Source organism: Lycorma delicatula, chromosome 1 (assembly GCF_047948215.1).
Source record: "Lycorma delicatula isolate Av1 chromosome 1, ASM4794821v1, whole genome shotgun sequence".
NCBI lineage: Eukaryota > Metazoa > Arthropoda > Insecta > Hemiptera > Fulgoridae > Lycorma > Lycorma delicatula.
Window position 1 is genome coordinate 394369475 of NC_134455.1, and position 10893 is coordinate 394380367.

A 10893-nucleotide genomic window follows, 5' to 3' on the forward strand; every position below is an offset into this window, starting at 1 on the left:
TAGGTACTAGTAATACTTATAAAACAAAATTTGACTGTTACTGAGTGTCCTTCATTAAAAAAAATGGCCGCCAAATTGTACGATTTTCAAAAATGTCTCGTTTTTGGGGCCCAAAAACCATATGTGGGACAGGTGGCAAAAATCTGAAATGTTTACAGTAGTACTTTTTATGTACTTTAAAACCAAATAAAATTTATTTTGTTACTCGAAGGGGTTAATGAGTAATGAAGCCATCAATACCACTAAAAACACTGTTCTTTCTAACCATGAACAATGAATCCAAAAAATTCACAGCATGTATTTTTTCTGATAATAATGTAGGCCTACTATACAAAATATTTTGATATGAGTATAAAGAGGTAGCTTATATTCTAGATAGTTTTTCCTTAAAGTATGGCTTATACACAAAAACTCATCTTTAAACACGCAAGTGAATAGACATGCATGGACATGAATGTTTGCATAATCCTGAATGTAAACATTGTAGAAGGCTCAGTTATTGTCTTGATTTCGATTTGATATGTTGTATTGTTGCTAGTGTTAATATTGTGGTTAGATAATGTACACTTGTTTATAAAGTAATCTTATTAGCAGCAAACTTCTCTTTTATGCGATATCTTTTATTTTTAATATTATTTATTAGAAAGATTGTTATTTTATCAGTAGAGAAACTGGGATAAGACAAAGTGAGGTGCAATTGATAATTTTATAATTTATACTAATTGTAGTATTGTTATTGTAAGAACAACTGCTATTAACGTTTTGAATGCTAAAATGTAATTTAATAAAATGTAAATAATATAGGTTAGTTGTTAGTAATATGTATTAAGTGGTGGGGAGACTCTCCCTCTCATTGCGCCAGTCGACTAACGACAGCGGCTCCGCACAGATGTGTGTAAACGTGTGTTAAACTTTATGTTATATTAAACTGTTAAACTTATACTTCATGTTTAACTTACACTAGTCGACTAACGACAGCGGCTCTGCACAGATGTGTGTAAACGTGTGTTAAAACTTTATGTTATGTTAAACTTATACTTCATGTTAAACTTATACTGTATGTTAAACTTATACTTTATATTATACTTTATACTATGTCAAGCTCAAATCAACTGTGGATCTTATTCCATATTTGCCTATTTTACTAACAACTGCATTTTATAAAAATGGATTATGGAGTGTTCAAACTGGCATTCACCCTGAAACAGTATGTCACAAATTGGCTTACAATAAATCTAAATGCTAAAATGTAATTTAATAAAATGTAAATAATATAGGTTAGTTGTTAGTAATATGTATTAAGTGGTGGGGAGACTCTCCCTCTCAGTATTGCACAATATTTTAGAGTTTACTTAATGACAAATAACATTGATATCTGTTGATTTTGTACTGAAACAAAAAGTATCTGTACGTTTCACGAAACCAAATATTTAGATAAATATTTTTGTATTAATGGGAAAAGTTGCTCTGACCCATTTAGCCGTCACTGTAAACCAGTTAAGAAATCTCTTTGACCCTTTCAACAAGCAATCCAAATTTAAAATTAATTTCAGGCAGAGCACTGTGTACAAAATGCTTTAACAAAATACAAAAACCTCAAGATGATACAGAAAGCGAACCAGAATGTCAAGATATATTTGGGCCTCAATGTGTTATAGTCGAGTCCATGAATAAAGCTTGTTCAGTACTTGGCATTTATTTCGTTAACGTTAAAATATTATCGAGCAGCACAAAGGAACCAATTTAAAAAATACGGTTACAAAAATAGCCAAGTCAGTTAGTTACCAGTAAATTAAACGATTCCTTTGATTTAAATATTTCTACAGGAAAAACCAGTTTAATACCATAAAATTATGTGGATTTAGGTAGGGAATATAGGTAGGGAGAATTATCATTAAAATGAAAACAGTTACATCAACTACGGAAAAAATTAATATTTTAAGTTTATTACCAAGCAGCTGGAGCATTCAAAAAATTCAAAATGAGTTTAATGTTAGTCAGTATTTAGCCCGTCAATACCAACAATTAGTTAAAACAAGTGGAATTTTGCTACAAATCGGCAAAAAGAAACCCAGTCATGTAACTGATGATAATGTTAATAAGTGTCAAAGATTTTTACCTGAATGATGAGCACAGTAAAATGATGCCACGCAAGAAGGATTGTGTCTCTGTAAGACAAGCTGACAGGAAGAAAATTAATAATCAAAAACGGATCATTTAATGTAACTTATAAAAATTGTACACAGCCTTCAGAGAAAAACATAATTTAAAAATTGGTTTTTCAAAATTTGTTGATTTAAGACCTAAATTTTGTGTTCTGGCTGGCAGGTCAGGTACTCACTCTGTTTGTCTGTTTGTTTTGTGTATATGTGTCACCCACCAAAGTGTAAAACTCATGTTATCTGCTCTAAAAATGAAATTTGATTATAAAATTCTCCTTTCAACCATAGTATGTGATATAGAAAATGAAACATGCACGCTGTCAGAGTGTGAAAAATGCCCAGTCACTAATGAAGTGCTCAGATTGCTGCAAGAGAGCTGGGATGATTTTGATTCTGAAATTATCTTCAAAAAGTGGATTTTTGTTGACTGTTGTGAACTAACTACTCAAATTTAAATAATCTAAAAAGGCATCATTTTGTTGCAAAGAAACATGCTAATTTCCTCAACATTAAAAAGGAAAAGTTGTTGAAGAGTGAATGAATTGTAATGGGACACTTTTCTCAAAAATTTCCTTTTTTGATACAGGATGAAGTCGTCATATCACTGGTCAAAAACTTATGCCACAGTACATCTATTTCTCATATACTCGTATTTTAAAAAAGAAGGAAAATTACAAAGCCAAAGCTACTGTGTGATTAGTAAGTACCTGAAACCTACATCGTTCTTCTGCTTCCAAAAGCAAGTTATAAATAAAGTAAAAACACTGTTACAAGTTAAACAATGTTTTTATTTTTCTGATGGCTCCTCAGCCCAGTATAAAAACAAACAAAATTTCATAAATTTTAGTTACTATCAAGAAGATTTTGAAATCACAGCTGAATACCATTTTTTTGCCTCATACCATGGAAAAGGACAATGTGATGGTATTGGTAGAACTGTAAAAAGGACTGTGACTAAAGCAAGCCCTCAAAGGACAATCAACAATCAAATTGCTATACCTTCTGAAATGTAAAATTACTGCAAAGATAATATAAAAGATATAACATTTATTTTCTGTTCTAATAAAGATGTTCAAGAGACTGAAGAATACCTCAGTTCTTGTTATCAGGTAATCACAACAGTCCCAGAAACAAGAACCTTTCACAGTTCTGTTCCAACAAGTCAGAAATGTATTAGTATAATCAAACACTGGTTCAAATGAAAAATATTTTAAAGATTCTCATACCTTCAGAGCTCTTTCTATCAACTACGGGAACAGGACACAACATTACACCAAAGATGAATGAGGACTTATCAGTTCTACTCAATAAAAAAATGGCAGGATAAGTTATGTTAAGTTTGTTATCAAAAAGTGCAAGATTTATTCATAACTTCCACTAGCAGGAGTAAAATAAGGTAAAAGTGAATTGAACAAGTTGTTAATGTATTTGAATTGTTTATCATTTTGTAATTGACTATTTATTAATTATCAATTTATTAAATCTAATGAGTTTAGTTGTAATTTTTATAATCTAAAAAGATACATAACATCAATATTTGAATACACTAAGATGAATTCCATATTTACTATTTCCAAAGAGCCCTTTTTGACCCTCCGTATGACATAAAATAAGAATGCTACAGCTCATGGAAAAAGTAATGAAAATGGCTGTTTTTACCTGTTTGTGAGTTAGAGAATAGTCTATCACTCAAGAAAATTTTTTTTTTAAATATAAAAAAATATTTTTTGGCCCCTAAAAGGTGGATAGTTATTATGTACCAAATATCATAAAAATCAAAAATAGTAATGCAATGATCATTTGCTGAATTAAAATTGAATACCCCCATTAATAGTTACAAACATCTTACAAACATGTCGTTACAGTCTTATTTATGTATGAATTAATTTTATTCTTGACAACCAACTATTAGTTGGTTGTTGAAATTATGAACATAATTTATAAACGATTATTAATCTGAATTTAAATTAGCATCTTTTAGAAAATCTCTGAAGATGGAGTTACAGCTCCGAAAGTACTAGGATTTACACTTTTTAAATTGTTGGTAGTGGAAATTTAATTTATACACTAACTCATTAGCTTGCATTTGATTAATAAATTACTGTTCCTTGCTGTTATTCAGTATGTTTGTTACGGTTTACACATTACAAACAAAAAAATGCTATTGCTTAGAATAATTTCAGGTGCAATGCACATCCAACTTTCTTTTGTCCAGCCCCTTGAACTAAAGTTATGAACAATTTTTAAATCTCATTCTCTTTATCTTCTAACAATGTGAAGTATCTTGCTAGTTTAATATAACTGACACTCGATTTACTCTTTATCCAAATGCAATTAACTGGTTTTTTATATCTGTGTTTTAAATGTTGCAATCTTGTTAAAAACCAAATGTGATTACTATGTTTAATTATGTACAGAGGGTGATTTTTTAGTCCGGTTACCCAATTGTTAATGTCTGGTAATTTTTTTCTAAGAAAGGGAAGTTTTATTTTGTGACACGAAGTTGGTAACGCTACTCAACCGGTATAGATGCGGCAGTGTGAGTTGATTCTCCTTGAGCTATGTAAACTTTTGTGCCGTTTCCGGTTGTGTTACGAACAGAATGTCTTTTACCATAGAACAACAAGTTTTCATTCTTGAACAATATTTTGCTACGAAATCGTACGCGTGTGTAAAAGAATCATTTCAAATTAAATTTGTTGGTGTTCCTCCGCCAGAAAAAATGTCACTTTCTATGCTAGCAAACCGATTTCGAGAGACAGGTAGTGTTTGCAACAGAAAACGTAGTGGTCAACCAAATAGCTTGACAGATGACGTTTTAGAGAATATGAAAAGAAGTTGCTCAATTGTCCATGGAAAAGTTTACGTAAAATTTCCACGCAAGTTGGTTTGTCATATTCGAGTGTTCAGAAAGCTGCTACAAAATTCAAATTGTATCAATATCGCGTACGATTAGTCCAAGAGCTTAAGCCTCCAGATTTAAACAAGCGATTGCAATATTGCTGTTGGTTTAGGTCTCTCATAAATGATAGCGGAATCAAATTTTTAAAGAGTGTTCTTTAGTGATGAAGCTTGGATCCATCCCGATGGTTATGTGAACAGTCAAAACTGTCGAATTTGGGCGGTTGAAAATCCTAACACTTTACAATACAAATCTTTGCATCCTGAAAAAATTGGTGTGTGGTGTGCGATATCTCATCATTGTATAGTCGGACCCATATTCTTCCAACAGACAGTAAATGGTGAAGTATACAGGAATATTGTGCGCCAATTTGGCGCACAATATTCCAAATAAAACCAAATAAGCAAATAATGTACCGTATAAAAAAAAATGATATATAAAAAAAAGGAAAAAAACAATGGATTTTTATACTCAAGCAAGATGCCTGATTAAAGGATTACTTTGATGAAGTAAATTAAGTGAAACCTCACTCATGCTAAATTATAAAATCCAGAATTAAACTGAAACTAAAGAAATCAAAATTCTTAATGCATCACACATCCTTTTACAAAAAGATAAGCTAAATTAAGCTTATGGGTTCATACCCCATCAATGAATAAATTCTCATTTTAATTAAAATAAATTTATCAAAAACAATATTTATCACAACAATAACCGTAAGAATTATTATAACAATATCCTCCAACAGAATAATATTCTCATGAATATCTATAGAAATCAATTTAATTTCTTTTCTACCCCTTTTAAAAAAAAGAAATAAAATAAACGAACAATCTATAAAATATTTAATTATTCAAAGAATATCATCATCAATTATAATAACCTCAATAATTATTAATGCTATCATTAACTGCCCCATTAATGAAAGAATTTTAATAATAATGAGAATTTTGATAAAAATAGGTATAATCCCATTCCACCTATGAGTATCAAGAATCATACAAATAATAAGATGAGAGATATGTATAATAATGACAACTATACAAAAAATCATTCCTACAATTATTGCAACCCAAATAACCAGAATTAAATTAATAATAACATCAATAATTATATCGATAATCATAGCACCAATCTCAGGAATAAAACAAACATCACTAAAAAAATTAATAGCATATTCATCAATTTCAAATTCACCAGTAATATTCTTTTCATTAATAATTTCAAAACAACAATTCACTCTTCTATTAATTATGTATATCATAATCAACTTAACCATGATAAACACATTAAAGAAGAATAACATCAATTTTCTAAACCAAATTAATACTCAAACAAATTTAACAAAAATATCCCTAATAATTTCATCACTATCAATAAGAGGTATACCTCCAACTACAGGATTTTTAATAAAATGAATAATTATAAAATCAACAATTTGTATAGCACCAATAATTCCATTAATTATACTAATTTCATCAATTATGTCAACATACATATACTTAAACATAATAATCCCTACAATAACCAAATCAAACAAATCAAAAATAAAAAAAATAATAAAAAAGAATCAATTATCCCAATTATCTTAAATTTAATAGGAATTCCAATAATAATAATTTTTAAATTAAACTAAAAAGAAGGATTTAAGTTAAAAAAACTATTAACCTTCAAAGTTAAAATTATTATTATAAATAAGCCTTAGCAAGTAATGCACCTCTATATTTGCAATATAGAATCATAATTGAATACAAGACAAATAATGAGAGGTTTAATACCTTAAATAAATTTACAATCTATCACCTAAATCAGCCATCCCATTCTCAATGAATAAATGAATATTTTCAACAAATCACAAAGATATCGGAACTCTTTATTTTATTTTTGGGCTCTGAGCTAGATTACTTGGAACAATAAGAAGAATAATTATCCGATTAGAATTAATACAACCAGGATCAATATTTAAAAATGACCAAATTTATAACACCATCGTAACATCACACGCATTCATTATAATTTTCTTTATGGTAATACCAATTATAATTGGAGGATTTGGAAACTGACTAGTCCCTATAATAATTGGTGCACCAGACATGGCATTCCCACGAATAAATAATATAAGATTTTGATTATTACCACCATCAATCACACTTTTAATTGCAAGATCAATTGTAGGGTCAGGATCAGGAACAGGATGAACTGTTTACCCTCCTCTCTCAGCCCAAATTGCACATTCAGGACCTTCAGTAGACTTAACTATCTTTTCTCTTCACATCGCAGGACTAAGATCAATCGTAGGAGCAATTAATTTTATTTCAACAACAATAAATATACGACCAAAAGGAATAACTATAGAAAAAATACCCCTTTTCTGTTGATCAGTCCTAATTACAGCAGTTCTACTACTAGTATCATTACCAGTATTAGCTGGAGCAATCACGATACTATTAACAGACCGAAACTTTAATACCTCATTTTTCGACCCCACAGGAGGGGGAGACCCAATCTTATATCAACACTTATTCTGATTCTTTGGAAATCCAGAAGTATATATTTTAATCCTACCAGGATTCGGATTAATCTCCCACATTATTACTAACGAAAGAGGAAAAATAATAACATTCGGTCATCTAGGAATAATTTATGCAATGCTAGCAATTGGTATTTTAGGATTTATTGTATGAGCACACCACATATTTACTGTAGGTATAGATATTGACACACGAGCATACTTCACCTCTGCAACTATAATTATTGCAGTACCAACAGGAATTAAAATCTTCAGATGAATGGCCACAATACAAGGAATAACAAAAAAAAAAATCACCCCAAATGATTTGATCTATAGGATTTGTATTTCTATTCACTATTGGAGGATTAACAGGAGTGATTCTAGCCAACTCTTCAATTGACGTAATTTTACACGATACATACTATGTTGTAGCCCACTTTCATTATGTACTATCAATAGGAGCAGTATTCGCCATTATAGCAAGAATCATTCACTGATTCCCACTAATAACAGGTATAAGAATAAATAAAAAAATGATTAAAAATTCAATTTTCAACCATATTTTTAGGAGTAAACGTAACATTCTTCCCACAACACTTTTTAGGTCTAGCGGGAATACCACGACGATATTCAGATTACCCAGATAACTACATGACATGAAACATAATTTCATCCATAGGATCATTAATTTCAATAATCAGAATTATAATATTCATATTTATTATATGAGAAGCCATAGCATTTAAACGAATTACAATCTTTAAAAACAATAAATCATCCTCAATTGAATGATTTTCAATTACACCCCCCCCTGAACACTCATTTAATGAATTACCACTAGTATCTAAGCCATTCTAAGAGTGGCAGAAAATTGCCATGAACTTAAAATTCATTAATAAATTAAAAAGTAATTTCCTTAGAAATATCATCATGAATAAAATTTAACATAATAAATAGAGCCAGACCAATTATAGAACAACTATTAAATTTCCATGATCACACCATAATAATTCTATTATCCATTACAGTAACAGTAACAATTATAATAGCAACAATAACAAAAAATAAATTATCAAATAATATATTAACAGAAAATCAAATAATAGAAACAATCTGAACAACAATACCAGCAATCATTTTAATTTTTATCGCTATCCCATCAATTAAAACCTTATACCTAATAGAAGAAGTAATCAAACCATCAATTACTATTAAAACAATTGGACATCATCAATGATACTGATCTTATGAATATTCAGACTCCAAGAAAATAGAATTTGAATCATATATAAAACCACAAAATGACTTATCAACATTTCGACTAATTGAAGTAGATAACCGAATAATTATCCCATTCTCAACACAAATCCGAATAATCGTATCATCATCTGATGTAATCCACTCTTGAACAATTCCATCAATAGGAGTAAAAATAGACGCAATCCCAGGGTGACTTAATCAAATTAGCCTAATAACTAAAAACCCAGGAGTATTTTTCGGACAATGTTCAGAAATCTGTGGAATAAATCACAGATTCATACCAATCACTATAGAAAGAATTAATATAAAATCATTCATTAAATGAATAAAAACATAAAGCTAATAAACATTAAGTGACTGAAAGAAAGTAATGGTCTCTTAAACCAAAATATAGTAAACATCGAATACTCTTAATGAAAGAAGCTAGTTTAAAAAAAACATTTAACTGTCAAATAAAAAATACATTTTATGTGCATCTTGATTCCACAAATATCTCCTATTATATGAAACATCATATTAATAATAACAACAGCCACAATCATAATAAACATAACAAAATTATTCTTTATAACTAATCTAAATCCAAATAAAAAAATAAAAAATAAAAAAAAAATAAAAATACATATTAACTGAAAATGATAACTAGACTATTCTCAACATTTGACCCAACAACTAAACTTTTACAAAGAAACTGAATAATTATAATAATAACAACAATAATTTTACCAAAATGATACTGAACCAAAAAATCTCGAATAAATATAATAATAAAAATAATAGAAAAAAACTAATAAATGAATTTAAATTAATAACTCACCAAAAAGAAATTTTAATCATAGTAATATCAATCTTTACATTTATCATAATCAGAAATATAATAGGATTAATTCCTTATGTATTCACATCTACAAGCCATTTAGTAGTATCAATGTCAATTGCATTACCAAGCTGAATCATAATTACAACATACAGATGAAAAAACTTCACAAATGAAATATTCAAACACATGCTACCAAAAGGAACACCCTCAGCCATTTCACCAATAATAATTCTAATCGAAACCACAGGAAATCTTATTCGACCAATCTCACTAGCAGTTCGATTAACAGCAAATATAATTACAGGTCACCTACTAATAACCCTATTAGGGAACACATCATCTATTAAAATCTTAATATTCATTATACCAATTCAAATAACCTTAACAGCATTTGAAACAGCAATTTCAATAATTCAAGCATACGTATTTGCCACACTTGTAACTCTTTATTCTAGAGAAGTACCCTATGAAAAAAAATCATCCATTTCACATAATAACAAAAAGACCGTGACCAATTATGCTATCAATAAATGTAATAACAATATTAACAGGAACTGTAAAATGAACCCAAACAAGAGAATATAACTTAATACTATTAGGATTAACCTTATCAACAATGTCAATAATATTATGATGACGAGACATCACACGAGAAGCAACATTCCAAGGAAATCATACAAATAAAGTAAAATCACTAATAAAAATAGGAATAATTATATTCATTATCTCAGAAATAATATTCTTTGTATCATTTTTCTGAATATTCTTTCACTCAAGACTAGCACCATCAATTGAAATTGGAATAAACTAACCACCAAAATCCATTAAACCATTTAATCCATTAGAAGTTCCTCTACTAAATACAATTATCTTAATCTCATCAGGAATCACAGTAACATGAGCACATCATAGAATCTTATTAAATAAACTATCAATATCAAATAAATCATTAATATTAACCATCCTTCTAGGATTATACTTTACATTCCTACAAAAATGAGAATATCAACAATCAACCTTCACAATAGCAGACTCAATTTATGGATCATCATTCTTTCTAACTACATGATTTCACGGTATTCATGTAATTGTAGGAACAACCTTCATTATAATCTCAATGGTACGATGCATAAAGATACATTTCTCAGCCAGACATCACCTAGGTTTAGAAGCAGCAATCTGATACTGACATTTTGTAGACGTAATCTGATTATTCCTATATCTTTCAATTTACTGA

At 29.2% G+C, this 10893-nt stretch overlaps 1 pseudogene; it reads left to right on the forward strand.

The window, feature by feature from the left end:
• The first annotated feature begins 10122 nt into the window (after positions 1 to 10122).
• On the forward strand, positions 10123 to 10893 carry LOC142318474 (cytochrome c oxidase subunit 3-like; annotated as a pseudogene).